This window comes from Macrobrachium nipponense, chromosome 4 (assembly GCF_015104395.2).
Source record: "Macrobrachium nipponense isolate FS-2020 chromosome 4, ASM1510439v2, whole genome shotgun sequence".
NCBI classification, from domain to species: Eukaryota; Metazoa; Arthropoda; class Malacostraca; order Decapoda; family Palaemonidae; genus Macrobrachium; species Macrobrachium nipponense.
Window position 1 is genome coordinate 77,772,925 of NC_061100.1, and position 7,500 is coordinate 77,780,424.

At 33.2% G+C, this 7,500-nt stretch overlaps 1 protein-coding gene across 1 annotated transcript in view; it reads right to left on the reverse strand.

Moving 5' to 3' along the window:
* The window catches only part of LOC135210964 (general transcription factor 3C polypeptide 3-like), a 641,134-nt gene that overhangs the window by 136,824 nt on the left and 496,810 nt on the right, over positions 1 to 7,500 (reverse strand). The window lies entirely within an intron of this gene.

Here is a 7,500-nt window from a genome sequence, read left to right on the forward strand (position 1 = left end):
GTCATATTAGCGGAGAAAACTCTACCAATTTTATTTTTTAAATCATGATTTTTGCTAATAAAACAAAAAGTTTTTGATCAAATGACTTGAAATTTTTATATGATGAAGGTATTATATATATCTAAAACATACATGAAAATTATGTATTTTGCGTAAAAAATAAAAAAAAATAGACATCATAGCGGACGGTCCCATTAAGGACAGAGAAGTGTTCGTTTCGTTAAACGGCCTCTGACTCATGCCAGTAAATGTTTTGTTGATACTAATAATATAAGCCTATTTAAAGATACGTTTACTTTAATTAGTCTATATGATACGTAAATAGTAATCCACTGTTCTTGTAGCCCTCAAGATTTGGCAAAATAGAAGTATCCAAAGAGAGACATTATCCAGTACACTGGAACCTTGACATACGAATTTAATTTGTTCCGTTACCATCGTTGTATATCAAAACAGTTGTATCTAAAAGGATTTTTTCCCATTTAAAATAATGTAATATGTATTAATCCGTTCTAGCGGTATGAAACCACACCTAAACACGGCTAAATTACATATACACAATTTATACACAAATAAACGAGTAATAACACACATAATGATACAATAACATAGCAATGTGATAAATGATAATAAATGTTAATAAAATCAACTAAAAAAAAGAAAGGAATTTTACTTACCACAACGAAAGATGACGTGAGGCCAGCAGGGGAAGGAGGTAGGGAAGGGTGGCAGGGAACGATTTGTTCTCTTTTTATTTACGTATGTACACTAATAACTACATAATAAACACAAATGATATAACATTGCTAAACTAATCTTTATTTATTTTTTTTAATCAGTTCGTAGTTTAGAAGTAATGGTGATGCCTTTGGAAGGTTTTTATAGCTTCCTTCTGCTTGATGATCGTGGATATTGTAGAAGGATTTCGACCATACTCGTTTGCCAAATCGACGATACGAACGCCACGTTCATGCTTTGCTATAATTTCATGTTTTGCTTCCATCGAAATCATTTTCTTGGGTTTTTTTCTTATCACCTGCTTTGTCTTTAGCTTTGAGACCATGGTTAATAATAAAATAGACAAAATAACACGAAAAATAGGCGCAAATACAACGAACTAAACAACGACGTGTTAACATGCAGCACCAACAAACAACAGACTGGACGCCATTTATCGGTCGCCTATAAAACTAACTAAAACTCATCGCAAAATCGTATCTCAAATATTTCGTTTGTATATCAAAGCTTATATTTTCGCAAATTTTCTGTTGTATCTCAAAACATTCGTATATTAGGGCAATCGTATGTCAAGGTTCCAATGTAATTTGATCAGAGAGAGAGAGAGAGAGAGAGAGAGAGAGAGAGTGAGACGCTTTGGCAACAATGGTCTCGGGGATTGACGTAACGTTTATTTTCTGAACAGATAGGACAGAGAAGTGTTTGTTTCATTAAACGGCCTCTGACTCATGGCAGGAAATGTTTTGTTGATACTAATATATAAGCCTATTTAAAGATACGTTTACTTTAATTAGTCTATATGATACATAAATAGTAATCAGCTGTTCTTGTAGCCCTCAAGATTTGGCAAAATCACTCCAGGTTGTACATAAAACTTCAAGAATGTAGTGTCAACAGAGGATTACAATAGTTTTTACCTTCAAGAACCAGCATTCTTTTATGAAAATAACTCCAGTTGGTACATAAAACTACAGGAAACAACATGTAGTGTAACCAAACGGATTACAAGTAAAGGTTTTTATAACTTTTCATTAGTTTAAGACATATTTCCAAGCGTCGTTCCGGCTTACGACGATTTTCGGCTTACGACGCGTCTCAAGAACGGAACCCCCATCGTAACCCGGGGACTGCCTGTATATATATATATACATACACACAGTGGTACCTCGAGATACAAAAGGCTCAACTTACGAAAAACTCGAGATACGAAAGCAAATACGAAGATTTTTGCGGCTCTACATATGGAAATTGTTCAAGATACCGATAACAATTTGAAAACTAGCGCCGCCAACTGAGTAGACTCACCACTATCCTCCCGCTCTCCCATTGGTTCCTGATGCTAGTCACCGCCATGAGATCCTTCTCTCCTATTGGTCAGCATCTCTCCCATGATCCCATGATGCATCTATGTAGCGGCGTGCTCTTTTGGCCACTTCGCGGAATCATTGGTATCAGAAGCACGCGGAATTCGTTCGTTCTATACGATTTCGTTTATTAAAGTAAATTTGTTAGTGATTTCGCTGTAGTATACTTTATCGTGTTGTGTGAGAACTTTACTACATACGTATACTACTGCATAACATAATTACGTACAGTATAGTATACGTAGTCATGGGTCCCAAGAAAGCTGAAGTTCACGGAAAGAAGAGGATGCTTTCTTTGGAGATGAAGATGGAGATACTTAAAAGGTATGAAGCTGGTATGCGATTCAGTGGGATCGCCAAGGAATACGGCCGAAATCTGTCGACAGTAGGTACCATCCTTAAGCAGAAGGATGTCATCAAAGCAGCTACACCTTCCAATACGTGACTATTTTGTCCAGCAAGAGGAGGCACGTGCACGATGAAATGGAAAGGCTTCTTCTTGTCTGGATAAAAGACAAAGAAATCGCTGGAGATACGATAACGGAGACGGCAATCTGCCACAACTAAAAAATTCCCCTTTGGTTAAAACCTATGAAAATCTATTAATTCCAAGGTAGAGTGAATTAGATATTAAAGGTCATTTGTAGCTTAATGCATATATATGAATCACGGTGATGTGATGACTCATAATATGGCTACATGAGACAAAAGCACTACAAAGCTATCAAGGCCGAGGTGAGTTACAGGGATTTGTAATTGAGAGGCAGCATCAACTTATACCTCTCATGATAGCCTTGTGGGTAAAGAGCTTACTGTATGTCCTGAATTCTTGGTTCTATGGTTTACACTCGTGAGCTGACAAATTTCTTATCAACTAAAAAATTCCCCTTTGGTTAATATATATGAAAGTATATTAATTCCGACATAGAGCGAATTAGATATTAAAGGACATTTGTAGCTTAATGCATATATATATATATATATATATATAATATATATATATATATATATATATGTATGTGTGTGTGTACCTTATATACTATATCCTTTAATGAAAAAAGCAAAATATTAATGAATCATTCATCATTTCACTTACATAAAACATTTAGAGTGGACCCTTGTATTTATGGGAATGTGTACCAGACCCACCCGCAAATAGTTAAAGTCTGTGAATACTTAGAACCCTCTCTAAAAGTGCTTATAACTACCTATCTTCAAAGTTCAAATACCAAATGTATACCTTAAATAACATCCTACTTCAAATATACCTTAAATTACTAAACTACTACTGTATTAATCTTTGATATTATATTGATATCATTTCAAGATCATCTTAAACATTTTACCATTAAAAATACATACTATGTACAACCAATAACAGAGAGATAGAGACTATAGAAGAAGCAACATCATATATCTGACCATCATTAGTGCAATTATGATTTATTTCAGAGACAGAGAATAGCAATGAAGAAAGAGAGAGAATAACTCCTTACAATATCAAAAGGTTGAAATGAAATTATATGGGCAACACTCGTTCTCCTTGCCAAAAGTATATTAATCTGTCATTTACTGCCCTCCTTTCTCAAAGTGATAAAAAGACTGGGAATCGCTATTTCTTTTATTTATCTTGTTAATATTTGCAAATTAGTTAGTAGGTAAACCATTTATTTATTATACAATACAATTAAACATGTAAGAGAGAGAGAGAGAGAGAGAGAGAGAGAGAGAGAGGAGAGAATTTACATGACCCTGAGAGGGCAACAACACAAACTCCCCCTCTGACTTGACAGTTGTTGGACCCCAGCCAATTCAGCTTGGCTACTGGAGTTCAAAGACAAGACACGGGGTAAAATGCATTTTCTTTCATTCTTACATAATTCTTTTTATTTATAAACTAAAATCTTGAGAGAGAGAGATTTTATTGTTATTTTGTTATTATTTAATCTCATTAAACTTAATATTATTTGAAAATTGGTATACTGTAAATTTTTAATTCCCTACAAAATGTAGTAGTACCCTACTACATACACACACTTCTAACACTTCCAGCCAAAACAGAAGGGGGAGAGTTACCACTATGACATACGTATCTTGAGGAGAGAGAGAGAGAGAGAGAGAGAGAGAGAGAGAGAGAGAGAGAAATTCCTTACTTAAAAGAGTGAAATGAAAAGATTATTGTATTTCATCAAAATACTATCACACATGAATTTTATAATTACAGTTATATCATTATTATTATCATTAGAAAATATTGAGAGAGAGAGAGAGAGAGAGAGAGAGAGAGAGAGAGAGAGAGAGAGAGATTAACCTTCTTACGCCGACTGGACATATTTTACGTCGACATTTTTTGTCTCCCGTGTGCCGACTGGACATATTTTACATCGACTTACAAAAGTTTTTTTTAAAATTTGCGGAAAAATACTTATAGGCCTACCAGCCTAAAACTTTTGAATCACGCGCCTTAGGGGATGCTGGGAGTTCACGGATCAAGGTGTTGTTTTGTTTACAATCGTTACGCAGGCGCGCAAGCGCGAATTTCTTTCTTGCCGCACTAAAAAGTATCTGTGACACATCTCGGAAATTATTTCGTCACTTTGACATAATTTTTGTACCATTGTAAATTAGCCGTTACATGAAGTATTATATATGAAAATGTGCGCATTTTTATGTAGAATACAACAATAAAATACTCATGATTGTAGCTTTTATCAGTTTTGAGATATATTCATATAATGATAATTGCCAAAATTTCAACCTTTGGTCAACTTTGACTCTACCGAAATGGTCGAAAAAAGCAATTGTAAGCTAAAACTCTTATATTTTAGTAATATTCAATCATTTACCTTAATTTTGCAACTAATTGAAAGTCTCTAGCACAATATTTCGATTTATGGTGAATTTTTGAAAAAACATTTTCCTTACGTCCGCGCGGTAACTCTTCCGAAAAAAATCATACATGCGATTGTGGTAATGTTTGCACCATTTTAAAATTAGCCGTTATATAAAGTTTTATATATGGAAATGTGCGCAATTTCATGCACAATACAACTAAAAACAACCCATGGTTGTAGCTTTTATCAGTTTTGAGATATTTTCATATAAATAACGATAATTGCCAAAATTTCAACCTTCGGTCAACTTTGACTCTACCGAAAAGGTCAAAAAACGCAATTGTAAGCTAAAACGCTTATATTTTAGTAATATTCAATCATTCACCTTCATTTTGCAACAAATTGGAAGTCTCTAGCACAATATTTCGATTTATGGTGAATTTATGAAAAAAATAACATTTTCTTTACGTCCGCGCGGTAACTCTTCCGAAAAAATCATACGTGCCATTGTGGTAATGTTTGCACCATTTTAAATTAGCCGTTACATAAAGTTTTATATATGAAAATGTGCGCAATTCCATGTAGAATACAACAAAAAATAATTGAAGGTTGTAGCTTTTCTCATTTTTGAAATATTTGCATATATATCACGATAAATAGAAAAAAAACCATGTTCGGTCAATTTTGACTCTACCGAAATGGTTGAAAAACGCAATTGCAAGCTAAAACTCTTACAGTCTAGTAATATTCAGTCATTTATCTTCATCTTGAAACAAATTCGAAGTCTCTAGCAAAATATTTAGATTTATGGTGAATTTTAAAAAAAATCTTTCCTTCCCTCCGAGCGCGGATTCTCCGCCACAAATCTCCGAAATGCGTACGTCCCTTTCTCGGAATATTTGCTCCGTTTCATATTAGGCATTTCATAGAGTTTTATATATGAAAATGTGCGCAATTTCATGTAGAATAAAACGAAAAATATTTGAAGGTTGTAGCTTTTCTTATTTCTGAAATAATTGCATATAAATAATATATATAAAAAAATTCGACATTTGGTCAACTTTAACTTGTCAGATATGGTCGAAACTGCAATTGTAAGCTAATACTCTTACAGTATAGTAATATTCAATTATTTGTCTTCATTTTGAAAGAAATTGGAAGTCTCTAGGACAATATTTAGATTTATGGTGAATTTTTGAAAAAAATATTTGTTTACGTCCGCACGTTACGAATTCATGCATTATTTTGTGATAATATTTTCTCTGTGTTTGCTTTTTATCGTTTTACAATGTGTTTATATACCAAAAATGATCGCAATTTAGTGCACATTACAACGAAAAAAAAAGTAACTTGTTACCTCTAACCGTTTTGCGCACAGCGCGATTTGAATACAATTATATATGAAATTTCATTTTTGCGCTATCATATATTGCATTATTTATATAGGATAATGATAATTTTTTTCATTTCTGATGGTTGCATACTAAACTTCAGGCAATGACATAAAAAGGAGCCAAAAATGAACTCTTAATCTTGAAAACTAAGCGCGCTGTGATTTTTTGAAAAAAATATTTTTTCCGCTTCCACGCTCACTCCGAAACCCCTCTGGCACACCGGAGACAATTTTTTATTTACCGCTCCGGCGTAAGAGGGTTAATACTGTATTAATACTAATACAGTATTAATCAATATTAATATTTGGAAATTAGTAAATCATTCTTATATCATAAAAATGTATTTAGTCATGAAAATAACATAAAACACACTAATTATTGAATATTTATCACTGGAAAAAGCCTGTTGACTGTACACTGTGCTTAGACTTGATGTAAAAATCAAAGTTTTTTTACACTGTGCTTAGACTTGATGTAAAAACCACAGTTTTTTTACACTGTGCTTAGACTTGATGTAAAAACCACAGTTTTTTTTTTTTCTCTCTCTCTCTCTCTCTAAGATTATACATACCCTTTAATAAAAGAAACAGCAAAATATCAATGAAACATTATTTCAATTACAGAATCCATTTATACAGTGCTTAGATTTGGATGTAAAAACCAATGTCTCTCTCTCTCTCTCTCTCTCTCTCTCTCTCTCTCTCTCTCTTATATTTTAATTTAAAAAAAACTGTAATTAATGAATAGACTGTTGCCCTATCAAAAAAAGCAAATTAGTGATAATTTTCGAGATACTGCCCAAAGAAGAATCCGCAAACTAGTGAACGTTCCCCGGCACTGTACTTTACATTACTGATACCATTATCTAATGATGTTTATGAGGTAAAAAAGTTTAATAGCAATTACTACATTCCACAGAGTGACATGTGCTCTTAAAACTAGTAATCTCATGAAAATATCTCTGCTTTGGCTACAATCTATCTCTTTTTACATCTATTTAGACTTTAATGTAAACTATTTTAGGGCACACTTTATCATTACCTTCAACTCTTATTAAAACATTTTTTTTTCATTATCATATCATTATTACTTCCCCTTTCGTTTCCTAATTTTGTTCATTATCATGGCAGACTGTTATGTACATTTAGTACATTATATGACTTGCACCAA